Genomic DNA, 17363 nt, shown 5'->3' on the forward strand with positions numbered 1-17363 from the left:
AAAGAAAGAAAGAAAGCGGAACGACACTACACTAGAGAACAGAAATTACGATACCTTTCACGCCAAAAATAAGCAAAAAATATATATACAAAAAATTACGACAAATATGAAAAAAATATACATGAAAGAAGACAAACATACCAAGTTAAAAAAGAACATTAAACTGAAAGACCTAAAAGACAACCTCCCCGGAGAGAGACAAAAAAAGAAACCAGTGAAAAATTACCCACAAAAAAAAAACGCAACGAAATATTACGCGGAAAGAACGATAAATATTAAAGAAAATAATAATAATGTGACAGTTAAAAAAGAATACGAAGAAACATTATCCGTGGAGAGAAAGAGGAAGATGAATATGTAGAAGAGAATAATGACAAAAAAAAAAAGAATAAGAGGAAACATTAGTAAGGGAGAGAAAGATAGATAAATAAAGAATAAAATAAGAAAAGAAAATGGAATGCGAAGAAACATTAGCAGAGAAGAGATGAATGTAGAGAATAAAAAAAAGATAAATATACAGAGAAGAATAACGACGAAAAAGAGTAAGAGGAAACATTTGTAAGGGAGAGAAAGAAAGATTGATAAATATGTAAAGAAGAACAGGACAAAAAAAAGAAAAAAAGAGTGCGAAGAAAGAATGACGTTGGAGGGAAAGATGTGAATAAAGAATAATGACAAAAAAGAACAAGAGGAAACATTTGGAACGGAGATAGATAGATAGATAGATAGATAGATAGATAGAGAAGGAAAAGAAAAAAGTGCGAAGAGAGGGACAGATGTGGATAAAGAATAATGACAAAAAAAGAACAAGAGGAAACATTTGGAACGGAGATAGATAGATAGATAGATAGATAGATAAACAGATAGATAGATAAAGAAGAATAGGATTAAAAAAACGAAGTGCGGAGAAGGAATAACATTGGAGGGAAATATATGAATTAGGAATAACGTCAAAAAAGATTAGGAGGAAAAATTCACGAGGGAAGAGAAGAAATATAAATAAAGAAGAATATGACGATAAAAATTAGTCGAGAAAAGAAGAGCATTGGAGAGGAAGATATTAGAAAGAATAATATAAGAAAAAATGCAAAGAAAACGATAGAAGTAGAGAGAAAGATAAATAAATAATAAGAATGTGAAAAAAAGGAGAAAAGTGCGAGAAAAAGGGATAGCATTGGAGTGAAAGATAATGTTGTAAAAAATATGACAAAGAAAATAATGCGAAAAGAAACATGAGAAGTGGAGAGAAAGATAAATAAATAAATAATAAGAATGTGAAAAAAAGGAGAAAAGTGCGAGAAAAAGGGATAGCATTGGAGTGAAAGATAATGTTGAAAAAAATATGACAAAAAAAAGAATGCGAAAAGAAACATGAGAAGTGGAGAGAAAGATAAATAAAAAATAAGAATGTGACAGAAGGAAAATACGAAGGAAAAATAGCAATTGTAGAAACGTAAAACAAACAAAACACAAAAAAAATGAAACTTATACCATCAAAAAGTGTCTACGTAAAAAAAAAAAGCATCTCAGTCGTGTCGAAAAAATATATATATATAAAAAAAAGAAACATGAAGGTAAAAACACTAATTAATTAAGCAACGTTGCCTAATAAACAGCAAGGTTGCCACGCCCCGGCCCCGGCCTAAGCACGCGAGGGGAGGGAGGAGGGAGAGGAAGGGGGGAGGGAGAAGGAGGGGAAAGGGGGGGTGGGGGTGAGGGGCCGCGGCGTGTCCGTGCTAAGCTATTAATAATTACTCGCTTATCTAAAAGGGAAAAAACGTGCCGAGGTTCTTTGAGAGAGTTGTTTTTGACCGTCGCTGGGATGTGGAATTACCGACTACGTTATTACTTTTTCTTTTACAGCAAGGGAGGAGGCAGCTTAAAACAAAAACAACACAAAAAACTCCGCTAGACGCTGCTCCGTACAAAAGCAGAAAGAACGAGAGGTCAAAAAAAGAGGTCAATTTGTGGTGTGAAGAGGTGTCTCGATACTCTCCTCTTGAATGAGTTTAAGTCGTAGGCAGGAGGAGTTACAGAGGAACGAAGGAAGGCTGTTGCAGGGTTTAGCAACGGAAGGAATGAAAGAATGAAGATACTGGTTAACTCTTGCATAGGGGATCTGGATAGAATAGGGATGAGTAATGCACAAAAGCTTACTGTATATATTTTCCTGTTGTTAATTGTAAGTTGCTTATCTGAAGGGAACGACGTGACGAGAGAGATGATATGTGGAATGATTATCGGAAGGGTGATAGGGTGACTTGTGAAGGTGAAGGGGTGAAGGGATGAAGGGAACAAAGGGGTGGGGTGAAGGGGGTAATTCCTGTGCAGTACCGGAGGATCGTGGCCCTAGACGGTGATCATTAGCCTGCAGTGGAGCGGAACTTCCTCCTCTAATGACTCCCGGAGGCTCCAAAAAGGTTTATCACGGAGGGCGGGACTGACGGAATGCAAATTGGAACCCCCGAAACAGAAATTAACGTGACGGAAGAACGGCTGACTAAGTGACGGAATCGCTATGTATGTGTTGTGTAGGAGCATATAAAAAAGTGTGTTATTATGGGAACGATTCCGACGCAATGCAAAACAAAATTGGAGCCCCGGAACTGAAAGCGATGGAGGTACTGTTGACCATATGAAGAGAATAGTCATGTTTGTGGTTTCAAGAAGCATCAAACAGTGTCTGATTAGAACAGAACTAATGGAATGCAAATTTGAAGAACGGAAACTCAACTGAACGTGATGAAAGCTCTGCAGACTAAAGAACGACTGGATGACTATGTACGTGATTTCTAGAGGCATCAAAAAGTGGTATTTCGAGAATGGGACTGAGGGATAATATATAGTTGATAGAGAAGCCGATAGAGGGTGAAAATGTATGGAGAAGTGTCTTGATAATCTCCCCTCCCCCCTTTTTTTTTTTTTTTACAGCAAAGGAGACAGTAAAAGGGAACAAAAATGAAACAATAATATAAGAAAAGATTGTTATTTCGAGAGCATGATTGAGGATAAAGAATTGATAGAGGTAGCCAAAAGAGGGTCAATCGGTGGACGTGTAATGATACTGAAAGCGTTTAAGTCGTAGGCAGAAGGAATCGTAATGAATATGACTTCAAGAGGTACCAAAGATTGTTATTTCGAGAGCATGATTGAGGGATAATATATAGTTGATAGAGTAGCCAAAAAAGGGTCGAAATCGGGTGGAGAGGTGTCTTGATACGCTTGAAAGCGTTTAAGTCGTAGGCAGGAGGAATCAAGAGGTATATGATTTCAAGAGGTATCAAAAGTGTTATTTCGAGAGCAGGACTGACGGATAATAATATATGTGATAGAGAAGCCGGAAGAAGGTCGAACTTAAATGGAGAGGTGTCTTGATATTCCCCTCTTGAAAGTGTTAAAGTCTTAGGAAGGAGGAATCATTGGGTATATGGTTTCAAGAGTTCCCAAGAGTGTTATTTCGTGAGCAGGATTGACGGATAATATATAGTTGATTGAGGAGCCGAAAGAAGGTCGAATCGCAAGGAGAGGTGTCTTGATAATGCCTTCTTGAAAGCGTTAAAGTCGTAGGCAAGAGGAATCGTTGTGTATATGGTTTCTTAAGGCATGCGGCTTCTATAGATATCAAAAAAGGACTGATAGTTAATAGGATAAGTATTAACCGAATGAGGGTCTAAATCGGATGGAGAGATGTCGAAAGCCTTGAAACCTTAACTCTTGAAAGCGTTTAAGTCGTAGGCAGGAGACTTTACCTATGCGGCTTTTATAGATATCAAAAATTGACTGACAGTTAATAGAGTAAGTACTAACCGAATGAGGGTCGAAATCGGATGGAGAGATGTCGAAACCCTTGAAACCTTAACTCTTGAAAGCGTTTAAGTCGTAGGCAGGAGGAAACTTTACCTATGCGGCTTCTATAGATATCAAAAAAGGACTGATAGTTAATAGAGTAAGTACTAACCGAATGAGGGTCGAAATCGGATGGAGAGATGTCGAAACCCTTGAAACCGTAACTCTTGAAAGTGTTTAAGTCGTAGGAAGGAGGAAACTTTACCTATGCGGCTTCTAAGGATATCAAAAAAGGACTGACAGTTAATAGAGTAAGTACTAACCGAATGAGGGTCGAAATCGGATGGAGAGATGTCGAAACCCTTGAAACCGTAACTCTTGAAAGCGTTTAAGGGGAAGGCTGGAGGAGACTTTGCCTATGCGGCTTCTATAAATATAAAAAATTGACTGACAGTTAAAAGAGTAAGTACTAACCGAATGAGGGTCGAAATCGGATGGAGAGATGTCGAAATCTTTGAAACCGTAACTCTTGTAAGCGTTTAAGGGGAAGGCTGGAGGAATGCTGTCATATGTATGGTTTAAAGGTGCACCCAAAATTGTGTTACTATGGGAACGGAACTAAAGGGAACGGAAGGTAAACATCAACACCGGAACCACATCGGAAACGGAATGGTAACACTGCGCACTAAAACACCAGGACGGTTTTACATATATGTAGATGAAAGGCAATAAAAATGTGTTGCCATGTGCACGGGGCTGACGGAATGCAACCAGAAACACCGGAATTACAAACGGAACTCAAAATTGCCACCCCATCCCTTCATTCCATTCACCCCTTAACCCCTTCACTCACACAAGTCACCCTATCACCCTTTTTCCACTATGACCCAACACCACCCATCCTTTCATTCCATTCACCCCTTCACCCCTTCACTCACACAAGTCACCCTCACCTTCTTCCACTATGAGCCAACACCACCCACCCCTCTCTCCTTCTTCATTCTTATGCCCATGACCCCACACACCGGGAATCGTTATACGCAGACTTATGAAAACAGAGAAATAGAAAAAATATATATATAAACATGAGTTTAATTAAATAATGCAAACGGGAACAACGGGGAACACGAGGCGAACGTCACGAAAACATTGCAAGCTAAATAACTGTGTGTGTGTGTGTGTGTGTGTGTGTGTGTGTGTGTGTGTGTGTGTGTGTGTGTGTGTCGGGGGGCGTCATAAATATTAAAAAAAGAATGACCTAATTAAACGTACGTGTGTGTATGTACAATTAAACACGATGAAAGCAATTGCTGGAAAATGGATTATCAAAACTGCACATATATTCAAAACTAAACAGAGGAGAGAGAGAGAGAGAGAGAGAGAGAGAGAGAGAGAGAGAGAGAGAGAGAGAGAGAGAGAGAGAGAAAACAAAGAAACAGAGAGAGAAAAACGAAAGAGAGACAAACAAGAGAGAAGAAGAGAAACAATGAAAAAAGGGAAACAAGATGATGATACTGATAATAATAATAATAATAATAATAATAATAATAATAATAATAATAATAATAATAATAATAATAATAATAATAATAATAATAATAATAATAATAATAATAATAATAATAATAATAATAATAATAATAATAATAATAATAATAATAATAATAATAATAATAATAACAGCTAGCACAAAAGAGAAAACGGATAAAAACAGAAAAGAGACCCCGTTGGAAAAGCAGAAATAAGCCCCGTTGGAAAAGCAGAAATAAGCCCCGTTGGAAAAGCAGAAATAAGCCCCGTTGGAAAAGCAGAAATAAGCCCCGTTGGAAAAGCAGAAATAAGCCCCGTTGGAAAAGCAGAAATAAGCCCCGTTGGAAAAGCAGAAATAAGCCCGTTGGACATAAAGAGAAAGCACAATATGAGAAGGGGAAAAAAATACGACCTTGTAATGCCAGCACGGGGGGCTCTTTGCAACACGGGATGGAGCCAGACGGACGGCGGACAGACGAGACGGACGGACAAGCAAACAGACCAACAGACACACACACATACACAGACACACAAGCGCTCTGAACTCATAATTGCTGCACTAAAAAGAGCTGAGAGATGCGAGGTTGAATCTGCCTGTGTGTCTGTTTCTCTCTCTCTCTCTCTCTCTCTCTCTCTCTCTCTCTCTCCCAGTCTCTCTCCCTGTCTCTCTCTCCCCGTCTCTCTCTCCCAGTCTCTCTCCCTGTCTCTCTCTCCCTGTCTCCCTCTCTCTCCCAGTCTCTCTCTCTGTCTCACCATCTCTCTCTCCCAGTCTCTCTCTCTGTCTCACCATCTCTCTCTCCCACTCTCTCTCCCCGTCTCTCTCTCCCAGTCTCTCTCTCTCTATCACCGTCTCTCTCTCTCCCCGTCTCTCTCTCTCCCAGTTTCTCTCTCCCCGTCTCTCTCACCCTCTCACCCTTTCTCTCTCTCTCCCAAACATCGAACCTGACTGTATTCGAGTCTGGATGCGTCGAATATTGTTTTAAAGTCAGCTGTGTCCGCGTGCGTGTGTCTGTCTGTCCGAAAGCATTGTATTGTGTGGCACCGTGGCAGTATTTTCCCCGAGTCCTTTTCAGAGTCGCGTGAAATGTGGCGCTACTATTGAAGGGTGCCACAAGGAACGTTCGTGTGTGTGTGTGTGTGTGTGTGTGTGTGTGTGTGTGTGTGTGTGTGTGTGTGAGGGGAGGGGAGGGGGTCGTGTGGGAGGGGGGTTGGTGTGAGAGGGGGGGAAGGGGTTGTGTGCGTGTGTGTGTGTGTGTGTGTGTGTGTGTGTGCTAGGTTCGGTTAGGTTAGGTTAGAGTTAGCCTGTGTTGGGTGTATGTATATGTTTCAATGTGTGTGTGTGTGTGTGTGTGTGTGTGTGTGTGTGTGTGTGCTTGGCTGTGTGCATAAGTGCGTGCGATGAAAAATGAAATGCATGCCGCTACTGTGTTCGCCTTTTTGAAGGAAACACGACAAATTAATTATTTTCATGCTCCGTTATTGTAAATGAACAATTCATACAAAGTCAGTGCGATTCAAATGTTTTCCCGACTGCACTGTTTGATATATGCTTGACACACACTCTCTCTCTCTCTCTCTCTCAATAATTCACTACTATCCTCATTCAAGTGGTTTTATGTGAATCGCACCAACAAAATCCCTGAAAACTTTTACCTTTAGCGTGGAACTGCACTAAACACTTCCCTAAACTGTTCCTTACGTCGCACCTTCTTGTCTGTCCCGGCCTGAGGAAGTGATCAGGTTAGGTGAGTCGGAGGCGGAAGAGGTTGCGCGTTTTTTTGCGTGTTTTGCGATTTATTTACCTCCTCCGTCCAATTGGGCTATTTCGAAAAAGGCTCCGTGGTTTGTGTGTGTGTTTTTGGAAGTCGCAAGTCACAGTTTCTTTTCTTCTTCTCTTTCTGAATAATTAAAAGGCTAAGTATCTGCAGACTATGTATTTTTGATGTAATGTATCGTTTTACATAATAAGATCGTTAGCTAAAATAATTTCCCATATATAACTGTGTTTTGTTACAATAGACCATTTAATATTATAAGAACGTTGGCTATAATGATTTGCTATGTACGACTGTGTAGTTTGCAATAGTAGATTGTTTAATATAATAAGTTCGTTTGCTATATATAAAAAGATCGTATGTTTTGATAGGATTGGTCTCGTGTTGATCTATTTTCCGTTATTTTTGTATGGGCAAGTTTAGCTTCTGCAACAGATTACTTTAGTTTCCAAAATAGTTCAGTTCCCGTTCATGTTTTTTTTCCTCGCCGCCAGAAGTGGGAAGACTCCTACACGCCTTTCATTTTAAGCTTTTTTTAAGATTTTTATTCTCTCGCTCTTTTTTCTTTTTTTATTTCTTTCTCTCTCTTGTCACTAAACTCTGAGTCAAAGACGAAATGATGCTTTTAGTTTTAGAGAGAGAGAGAGAGAGAGAGAGAGAGAGAGAGAGAGAGAGAGAGAGAGAGAGAGAGAGAGAGAGAGAGAGAGAGAGAGAGAGAGAGAGAGTGTTACGTAAACGTTTCACGGCAGAGAAAACATTTGTCAAACTTATTTTATTCTCTTGCTGAGTGTCGTAAAATAAAAAATAACACTTTCTATTTTATTCGTAAAAAGTGATGAAATTTAAAAGTTTCTCAATAAAATAAATCACCTCCATCTTTCAATAACAACAACAAAAAAAAAGTCACAATCCCATCATGAAGGCTATTCCTCATCTCTCTCTCTCTCTCTCTCTCTATCTATCTATCTATCTATCTATCTATCTATCTATTTCTATCTATTTATTTATCTATTTATCTGTCTATCTGTTTAACTTTGTATCCATGAATCTATCAGCTTATCCATCTATCTATCTATCTATCTATCTATCTCACATGACTCCAATTTCAACGACCTACACTTTGACCAGCCAACGCAAGATTAAACCGTCAGCCAGGCCTTCATAAACGGCTACATCAATTTGAGCGCCATGCATCGATAGCGGGTTATCATGTCCTTCAAATCATTACCTTTCCAGCGCCAAACTCAAAATCAAATGGATAAAACGAAACAAAAAAGGAAGTGAACTGAAAACAAATGTGGATGGAATAATGGTCAGATATCTTGGTCTCTTTTTAGCAATGGAGAGTTAAAATTATTAACAGTAATTGAATCTCGCAACACTACTACACCTACTACTACTACTACTACTACTACTACTGCTACTTTTTTTTAACTACGGCCACCATCCATTTGAGTTGCGTTGTGAGAGGTATCTTTCCTCATAGTCTTTCACAAAGCAATTCATTGTCCCCAGCCCACCAATGACTGTGGCCGACAACCATTTTTATTAAGTATTACAAACATTATTAGACATATTGTTCTTAAGCTAACGGAGCTTGTATTTGACACGACTATCAACCACCGTCGCCTCAAAGTCCAGGTCGGCAATGTGAGTGGTTTTGGGTGCAGGTGACCTGGTTCCTCTCAGGCAGACCATGGCTGATCTCAGGAGGGAGAAGGACAGCCTGCATCTTATCCAGGCGACCACATTGCTTCTCGGCTGCTGTTTCTTATCCGCCAGTGTTTCGACGAGTTTTGCGTAGAAGCTCTGCGCCTTTGGTCCCATCCCTCCCGACGTCGGGAATACTAACGGGGTGAAGGAGCCCTGGTCCACATTCTGTATTCTTTCTTCATACGCTCTGTTTTTCTCTTGTTCATTTCTTTTGTGGGCTGCATCGAGGGTCAGGTCTCTGTGGCAATGGGCCATGGAATTGAAGATCCTTATGTCAAAATACGCCCTTTGTCCACGAGTCCAAAACCCTCTGGCGCTAACATCCACTCGTGCTTCGTTCGAAAGATTAGCGGTGCGTGTGGCGAGGTGTTCGCCTTGCAGAAGAAGCAGCATGGGCTCCACGGTCACGTCGTGACAGACTTCTTTCAGCATCTGAGCTGTTACGTCTCTCACTTCATCATGTCTCATGCAGACGAAGCCTCCTGTCTTGCATGTCATGGCATGGTTTTGGTTGAAGGGTGAGCCACAGTTACACATGTTTGGGAGCCCATCCACTGGCCAGCCATACCTCAGGGCAAGGGCATCTGTGAAATCTTTTTTGTTTAAGTTAAAGTAACTACTACTACTACAACTACTACTACTACTGCTGCTACTACTACTACTACTACTTCTACTACTACTGTTACTAGTACTACAACGACTACTACCACTACTACTATTGTTGTTGTTTTTCTACGGTAAAGGAAACAACTCGAGGGCAATAAAGAAAGAAAAAACAGAAAAAGGACCGTTGATCGCTGTTCCTTTAATTTAAAGCAAACACTAATACTAATACTAATACTAATACTGTTACTGCAGGCTGTTGATTGCTGTAGTACTTGTTAAAACCACTTAGGAGTCACCATAATAGCCCAGGAGGTTCAAAGCATACGTACATTTGCAAAACAACAACCCGAGTAGCTAAACAGATCCAGCGCCACCCGAGTCAGCGAGGCCCGGCAAGCAAGCACACTTCAGGGCCGAGTTCCTCCTCCCCGCCCGCTCGTCTCCCGCTCGGAACTCGATGCAGCGACCCCCAAACGGTTGGTTACTCCGCTAATTTAATTCCGTTGCTTAATTATCGGTGAAGAATTTCCGTAATCGTGGGGCAGAACGTCGATACCAGGTGTTTTAGAGTGCAAATGGCTTTATAATTGATTGACGGCTTTAAATTAACTATGAGAGGACTTTTAATTTCTGGTAAAAGCCTCAATTTGCTTTTAAATCGTAATTACGCGGATGAACAAAATAGAAACTCCCAACACGAAATGGATAAAAGGCAAGGAGCGTCGATACCAAGTGTTTTAGAGTAGAAATGCCTTTGATTGACGTCCTTTAAATTAACCATGAAAGGCATTTAAAGTTCTGGCAAAAGCCTTGAATTTTGCTTTTCCACGGTAAATGCGCTTATGAACAAAACAGAAATTGCCAACACACAATGCGAGAAAGCGAGGTAATAGAAAGGAATCATTATACAGTAGTTTAAAAGACCTCAAATTCACTGTTATCGTTGAACTATGCCAGCACGAAACGAGACTGAAAAACTAAATAAAAACACAGAAAAAGAAAACGAGAAAAACATGGGGGAGACTGAGGTAGAATTAAGATGAATAATTCTTCGTTATCGAGCGCGTCTCATTGAATATTTATCCGCGTCACCCGCACCGCCTTCCCGCCCGTCCTCCTCCAGCCAGCCAACGCCAAGACGGTCTGAAGGTCGACCCAGACTCACTCACTCACGCCCTCAACTCCCGCCCTCAAGGTAGTGGTAGAGCTAATAACTGGAGGGTGACTTCGGGGTGGCTCATTCTGTGTCTATTCGTCTGTCTGTTACTCTTTGTTGCTGCTCTGTCTGTCTTTCTTTTTTTCTATTTTTGTCTGTTTATTTGTGTGTCTGTCAGTGTGTGGGAATGGGGGTACCTCTCTCTCTCTCTCTCTCTCTCTCTCTCTCTCTCTCTCTCTCTCTCTCTCTCTCTCTCTCTCTCTCTCTCTCTCTCTCTCTCTCTCTCTCTCTCTCTCTCTCTCTCTCTCTCTCTCTCTGTCTGTCTATGTGTGGGAGGGGCGTTTGTCTCTCTGTTTGTCTGTCTGTCTGTGTCTGTCTGTCTGTATGTATGTATGTCTTTATGAATGCATGTCTGTATGTATGTTTGTCTTTCTATCTGTCTATCTATCAATCTGCCTGTCTATCTATCTATCTCTCTCTCACCCACATAACCGCACCTCGACCATAATTAGCAAACCCAGTACAGGTAACCAAGAGTCCCTCAAGCAGCACCAACCCATCTCGCCCACCGCCCATCACCTCAGTACAGTAACCTGCCGAATACTTTAAGGAAAACGCAGCCCCCTCCATACTGACTGACTGGTATTTCATATTTAACGACTCGGTCAATGTTGCAGCGTGAGCGACGGGACGGAACACGACACAGAGAGGTCCCGATGCCTTGTCGTAACTTTAGTGGCACGGCGGAGGAAGGAAGGAAGAAGGTAACGAGGCAGCAGGGATCCCTTCCGTCCAGACACGCCTGCCATGGAGAAGCAAATCGAGGGTGACGAGTGGTCTGGTCTGGGCCCGCCAACGCAATTTACAGCTCTTGTGCGGGACGATGAAACGGGTAAATGCCACTCGAGAGAAGGATGGAGGGAAGCTCTATGGATTCTACACTTATTGGTTGCGAAAAGAAGGATTATTAAATTTTATAGTTTTGAATCATGACATCGAGCGAATAGTCAGTCTTGCGCAAGGAGGTGAAGCGCAAAAATGACACTTGCATCTTTTTCTATCTTCTGTCGATATTTTCACGCTGACTGCTCTTCTGAACTTGCTAAATGCATGCCTCCCCCCCTCCCGCGGCCCCGCTGTACTCGACTTTCTACTCTAGCTCATCCCTATACTGTCCAAACCCCTTATGCAAGAGTTAACCAGCATCTTCACTCTTTCATCCCTTACACTGGTAAACTCTGGAACAGCCTTCCTTCGTCAGTATTTCCTCCTGCCTATAACTTGACCTCTTTCAAGAGGAGCGTATCAAGACACCTCTCCACCCGAAATTGACCTCTTTTTTTGGCTACTCTTTACCTCGTCTTTTATAGGAGCAGTGGTTAGCGGGCTTTTTTCTACACTTTATTTTTGTTGCCCTTGAGCTGCTGCCTTTGTTGTAAAAAAAAAAAATGAAGTACTCTACGGACTCCAACATACATATTTCGAAAAGAGGAGTAATCAATTTCTACCGACATTTTATTTACAACTCTGTTTACTGCTCTTGCGCGAAGGGAGGATTCTTCACACACTGGTTGCAAAAAGAGGATTATTCAGCTTTCTTTCATGACCTCGAGAGAGTTGTCAGTCAGATATCAACAACTCTATTTACTTCTCTTGTCGAGGGAGGCAAAGCGGATAGCGCCACTCAAGAAAAAGATGGAGGGATACTCTACGGACTCCACACATACAGATTTCGATAAGAGGATTATTCGGTTTTCTTTCATGATTTCGAGCCAATACCCAGTCAGATATTTACAGGTCTGTTTGCAGCTCTTGTGCGTGGGGCGGTGAAGCGGATAACGCCACTCCAGAAAAATAGGGAGGGACACTCTACTGACCCGACACTGACTGGTTGCGAAAAGAGGATTATTATCAATTTTTCCTTCGTAACATCGAGTGAGCAGTCAGTCATTTGAAGGAGTGTTTGCGCCATGGCCAGCTACAGAGCACTTGATGCCACTTTCGAAATACATGGTGAAAGTAGCATATAAAAACTGACCGGCAAGAGGATTACGATTATTATAATTTTTTTGTTTGGTCAAGCTGAACACCACGGACGGCATATTAGACATTTTGAGCTGAAAGAGACCTCCTCCTTCCTTCACATCTTGGTCTCAAGCAAAGACTGTGGTTGATGTGCACAAGCATATATAAAAGAATAATGACAAACTGTACGGGAGGTGAGGAAGAAGAGGATTGGCAAAGAGGGTCACCTGGGACACTTGCTGAGGAAATATTGGCAAGGGAAAGAAGGATACACATATAAAGAAGAATTTTAAAAGAATAATACGAAGAAAGATCACCAGGGGGAAGAGAAATAAATAGAAGAGAATAATAATAACTAAAGAATGAGAGGAAACATTCGCAATGGAAAGAAAGATATATGAATAAAAAAAACTGACCAGAAATAAAAGGATACGAAAGATTACCATTGGAGGGAAAGGTAAATATATAGAACAGAATAATGACAAAAACAGTTCAAACCCAATATCAAACATGCCATTCAATTGTTCAACCTTCGACTGCATCTCCCGGCAAACAGAGCACCAAAAGATAACTTGATACCATAGAAGTACAAGTAGTGAAATTTGCCCTCTAAGCCGCATGATCATTCCTCGTTCCAAAAACTTCAACTATGGAAAGATGGAAATTAACACACCATGGAGATAAAGGTATTGAAATTCGCACTCGACGCCATTAGGTTATCTCTCCTTCCAAAGCTTTGATATATAACAAACACGACAACACGATGGATCTGAACATGATGAAGAGAGTGAGGTGAGAGTCTCGGAGGCACATCAAAAATGCATCAGCGAAAATAGCATCTAACGAAAACTTTTCCTTCCTGTATTCTTGAAGCATAATCTTAAAGCGTCAAGTATAAGAGGTCTTTTTACGAAACAAAACTACACGTGGGGATGTTACGTCGCGCTGAAATAATATGACTCAGGGGTTCAAAATACTGTGGGCTTTTTTTAGACGAGGAACTAAAAGCAAATCAAATATAAACGAAATTATCATGAAAATTCAGATGTAGAAAACGGTTCCAAAAGTCTTCATAACAATATCAGAAAACCAATCTAGTCCTCGGTCATTCACAACTTTATATAAAACATCGACAAACTATTAAGCAACTTTATTAAGCGGCTGAAAAAAATATCCTTGCCCTCTAACCTTCTATTTTTGCTGTCCTCAGGTGTCCTTCAGACTCCTTGGACCTTCCCTGACACACGCGGCCCCGCCCCGCTGCTCACGGCCGCAAGGGTTGGGTTGGCTCGTGACCTATATAACGTGCGGCTTGGCTTCGTGACAACGGACAGCAGCTAAATTACAGACGGCTGCATCATGTACCGCTCGCCTCCTCCTCCCCCTTCCTCCTCCTTTTTATACAACTTTTTTTTTTTTTTTAGAGCAAAGGAAGCAGTTCAAAGGCAAAAGAAATATCAAGACAAAAAAGCCCGCTAATCATTTTTTTTATTTTCTCTTACGGCCTTTCTTCCTCCTCTTCTTTTTTATATATTTTTATTTCTCTATTTTCCCTTACGACTCATTTTCTTCAACCTCTCCACTTTTTAGACATTTTTATTTATTCCTTTTCCCTTACGACCCTTCTTCCTAATCTTATTTTTCTATACATTTTTATTCCTCCCTTATCCTTACGACCATTCTTCCCTTACGACCTTCCTCCCTCAAAATAGCACAGTGTATATCCTGAGTCTGTGTACACGTCAAACAGTGTAACGTAAAATATCAAAGTTTGCAAAAAAAATCATTATGTAATCAAGTGTGTGCGAACTCTTGGTAAGGTCTCATCACGAATCTTATATATAAGTAAATAAATATATAAATTGATGTGTGTGTGTGTGTGTGTGTGTGTGTGTGTGTGTGTGTGTGTGTGTGTGTGTGTGCGTGCGTGAGTGCTTTACATAGCACACTACATGCCGTTGGACGCTCGCTGCACCTTACCTGTTAATGGCCTTCTAGGAGCACGACAGGTGAACTAAGTGAGCTCTTGTCAATCCTTTGTCATGCATTAATATATAAGTTCTCGTTAATTTTTTTTTCTCTCTCTTATTTCAGCGTTTTGCCGTAACGTATACAAACAAAATCATACCGCGAAAAGTTTTATCATGAACCGCATTGTTAAAATTTCAACTGCGTCTGTTTTAATCTGTCGGTCCCACGAGCCACTGGTATGCAAGTTTACACGGGCAATGCCGGCTGGGCGGTGCAGGGACGCACTCACACCTCAGCCTCGCGCGGAACACTGAGCCATTACACAGGTGCGAGCTCACTTATAGCGTCGGGGGGCTGGCGGCGTGTGGCACCCTCGCCCTTGCCTCCGTTCCATTATCCTTCACAAACACTCCTCCAGAAATCTATCAATGGTTTCGATGGTGAGGAGGCCGCGGCGCCTCCCTCTGTTATGTAATGCACGTGGATGGCTGCTGATGCTGTTTTTTAGGTGTGAAGTGACCGCTAGTCTTGGTAACGCGGAGGACAGTGTTACGGGGAGCGACGAGGGAGGGGATTGGCACATAGGGTCACTTGGGACACTTGCTGATTGGTGTATATTGCGTATCTTTGCTTATGAGGGACTTTATGTCGTTATGACTTTCTCTGCTTCTATCTCTGTCTATATCTGTCTCTGTGTCTGTGTCTGTGTATGATTCTGTTTCTGTCTGTCTAAAGTTTCGCCTATCTTTGTACCTGTGTCTGTCTGTATCTTTCTCTGCCTCTCTCTCTCTCTCTCTCTCTCTCTCTCTCTCTCTCTCTCTCTCTCTCTCTCTCTCTCTCTCTCCTCGCCTCCCCTCTCACACTGTTGGCTTTGTAAACAGTTTCCGGCCTCGATTACAACATACAAAATAAATTACCATGCACTCAGCGCTCCCCCGGGCGAGATTTACTATTACTATTATTACAACCAACGCCTTTTTGTATTTCACGGGAGGAAAGGGGGGGAGCTTTTTAGGCAGTGGAGTGGTGAAGTAATATCCAAGTGAGATTAGGTTACGCAAGGTCAGGTAGGGTGAGGTTAGGTGAGGTGGGGTTGGGTTAGGTTAGGTTAGGTTAGGTTAGGTTAGGAAAGGTAAGGGTAGGTTAAGGAATGTAAAGGTAGGTGAGATTAGGTTATGTGAGGTCAGATAGAGTCAGGTAGATTAAGGGAGGTATGGTTTGGTTAGGTAAGTATAGGCCGGATTAGGTCAAGTGTGGTTGAGTTAGATAAGGTTAGGTGAGGTTAGGTTAGGTAAGGTTAGGAAAGGTTAGGTTAGTTAAGGTTAGGAGAGATTAGGTTAGGTTAGGTTAGGCAAGGATAGGTTACGTTAAGTAAGGTAAGGTGAGAATAGGTAAGGTGAGGAATGTGGGGGTGAGATTAGGATAGTTACGGTTGGTTAGATTAATAGAGATGATTTAGATAAGGATCCTACACTGCAAAAGATATCAGGACACGTATAGCTATGAGCATAAGTTGGGCGAATTCAGTGTTATTTCACTTTTTTCAGCAAAGAGGCAGATCCAGGGCAAAAAACAAAATAACACCAACAATAAATGCCCGCCAGGAGATAGTTAAAGACTACTTCCCTCCCTGGACTGAATAAAACAGACACGGAGTTGATGCAAGTACGACTGAAAGTTTTAAATGGCAGTTCAATTGATTCATGGATGGGGAGGAGATTTAGTGAATAAAACACTCTCAGGAGCTGCCACGTGTAGGCTGACTGACTGGCTTCGTGTAGAGTTCGTGTATCCTTCTGTTTTGTAACTATTATATTCATTATTGTTGTTACCATCATTGTTATTGTTACTATTCTATTATTGTTGTTACTATTACTGTTATTGTTACTATCATTGTTGTTTTTGCTGTTATGATTGATTTCGTATTTTTTTCTACCAATGGTCTCTCTCTCTCTCTCTCTCTCTCTCTCTCTCTCTCTCTCTCTCTCTCTCTCTCTCTCTCTCTCTCTCTCTCTCTCTCTCTCTCTCTCTCTCTTTTATGCGTGCCATCCTTGCCTCTTTCTTTTTTCTCCCTTTTCTACTTAAATACAACTTTATTTTTAACTTTTTTTTCATGCGATTATTCACGACTGCGCGCTCTCTAAACTTACTCTCAGTGCTTATCTTCCCTTCCCTTTCAGCCCATCTTTCTCTCTTTTTCTTCCTTGCTCCTTACTTTTCCTTCTTCATGCATATATATATATTTTTTTTTTTACAGCTACGGAGACAGTTCAAGGGCGTAATGAAAAAAATAAAAAAAAGGCCCGCTACTTACTGCTCCAGAACAGAGGTTAGTGTTCAAAATCAGAGGTCAATTTCGGGAGGAGAGGTGTCCTGATACCCTCCTCTTGAAAGAGTTCAAGTCATAGGCAGGAGGAAATACAGATGAAGGAAGATTGTTCCAGAGTTTACCAGCGTGAGGGATGAAAGAGTGAAGATGCTGGTTAACTCTTGCATAAGGGGTTTGGACAGTATAGGGATGAGCATGAGTAGAAAGTCTTGTGCAGCGGGGCCGCGGGAGGAGAGGAGGCATGCAGTTAGCAAGTTCAGAAGAGCAGTCAACATGAAAATATCGATAGAAGATAGAAAGAGAGGCAACATGGCGGCGGAATTTGAAAGGTAGAAGACTATCAGTATGAGGAGGAGACGAAGAGCCTTTGACTCCACTCTGTCAAGGAGAGCTGTGTGAGTGGAACCCCCCCACACATGACATGCATACTCCATATGAGGGCGGACAAGGCCCCTGTAAATGGACAGCAACT

General features: G+C 41.4%; 1 protein-coding gene across 2 annotated transcripts in view; it reads right to left on the reverse strand.

Moving 5' to 3' along the window:
* Positions 1 to 17363, reverse strand: part of LOC126996624 (CCN family member 2-like) — a 179282-nt gene that overhangs the window by 149850 nt on the left and 12069 nt on the right. The window contains exon 1 of one of the 2 annotated variants that reach the window (XM_050857296.1): positions 14572 to 14859. The exons of the other annotated variant lie outside the window; for it this stretch is intronic. The gene's annotated coding sequence lies outside the window, so the exon portion shown is untranslated. Of the gene's footprint in view, positions 1 to 14571; positions 14860 to 17363 lie in introns of those variants that run through there. 2 annotated transcript variants of the gene reach the window in all.

Source organism: Eriocheir sinensis, chromosome 10 (assembly GCF_024679095.1).
Source record: "Eriocheir sinensis breed Jianghai 21 chromosome 10, ASM2467909v1, whole genome shotgun sequence".
NCBI classification, from domain to species: Eukaryota; Metazoa; Arthropoda; class Malacostraca; order Decapoda; family Varunidae; genus Eriocheir; species Eriocheir sinensis.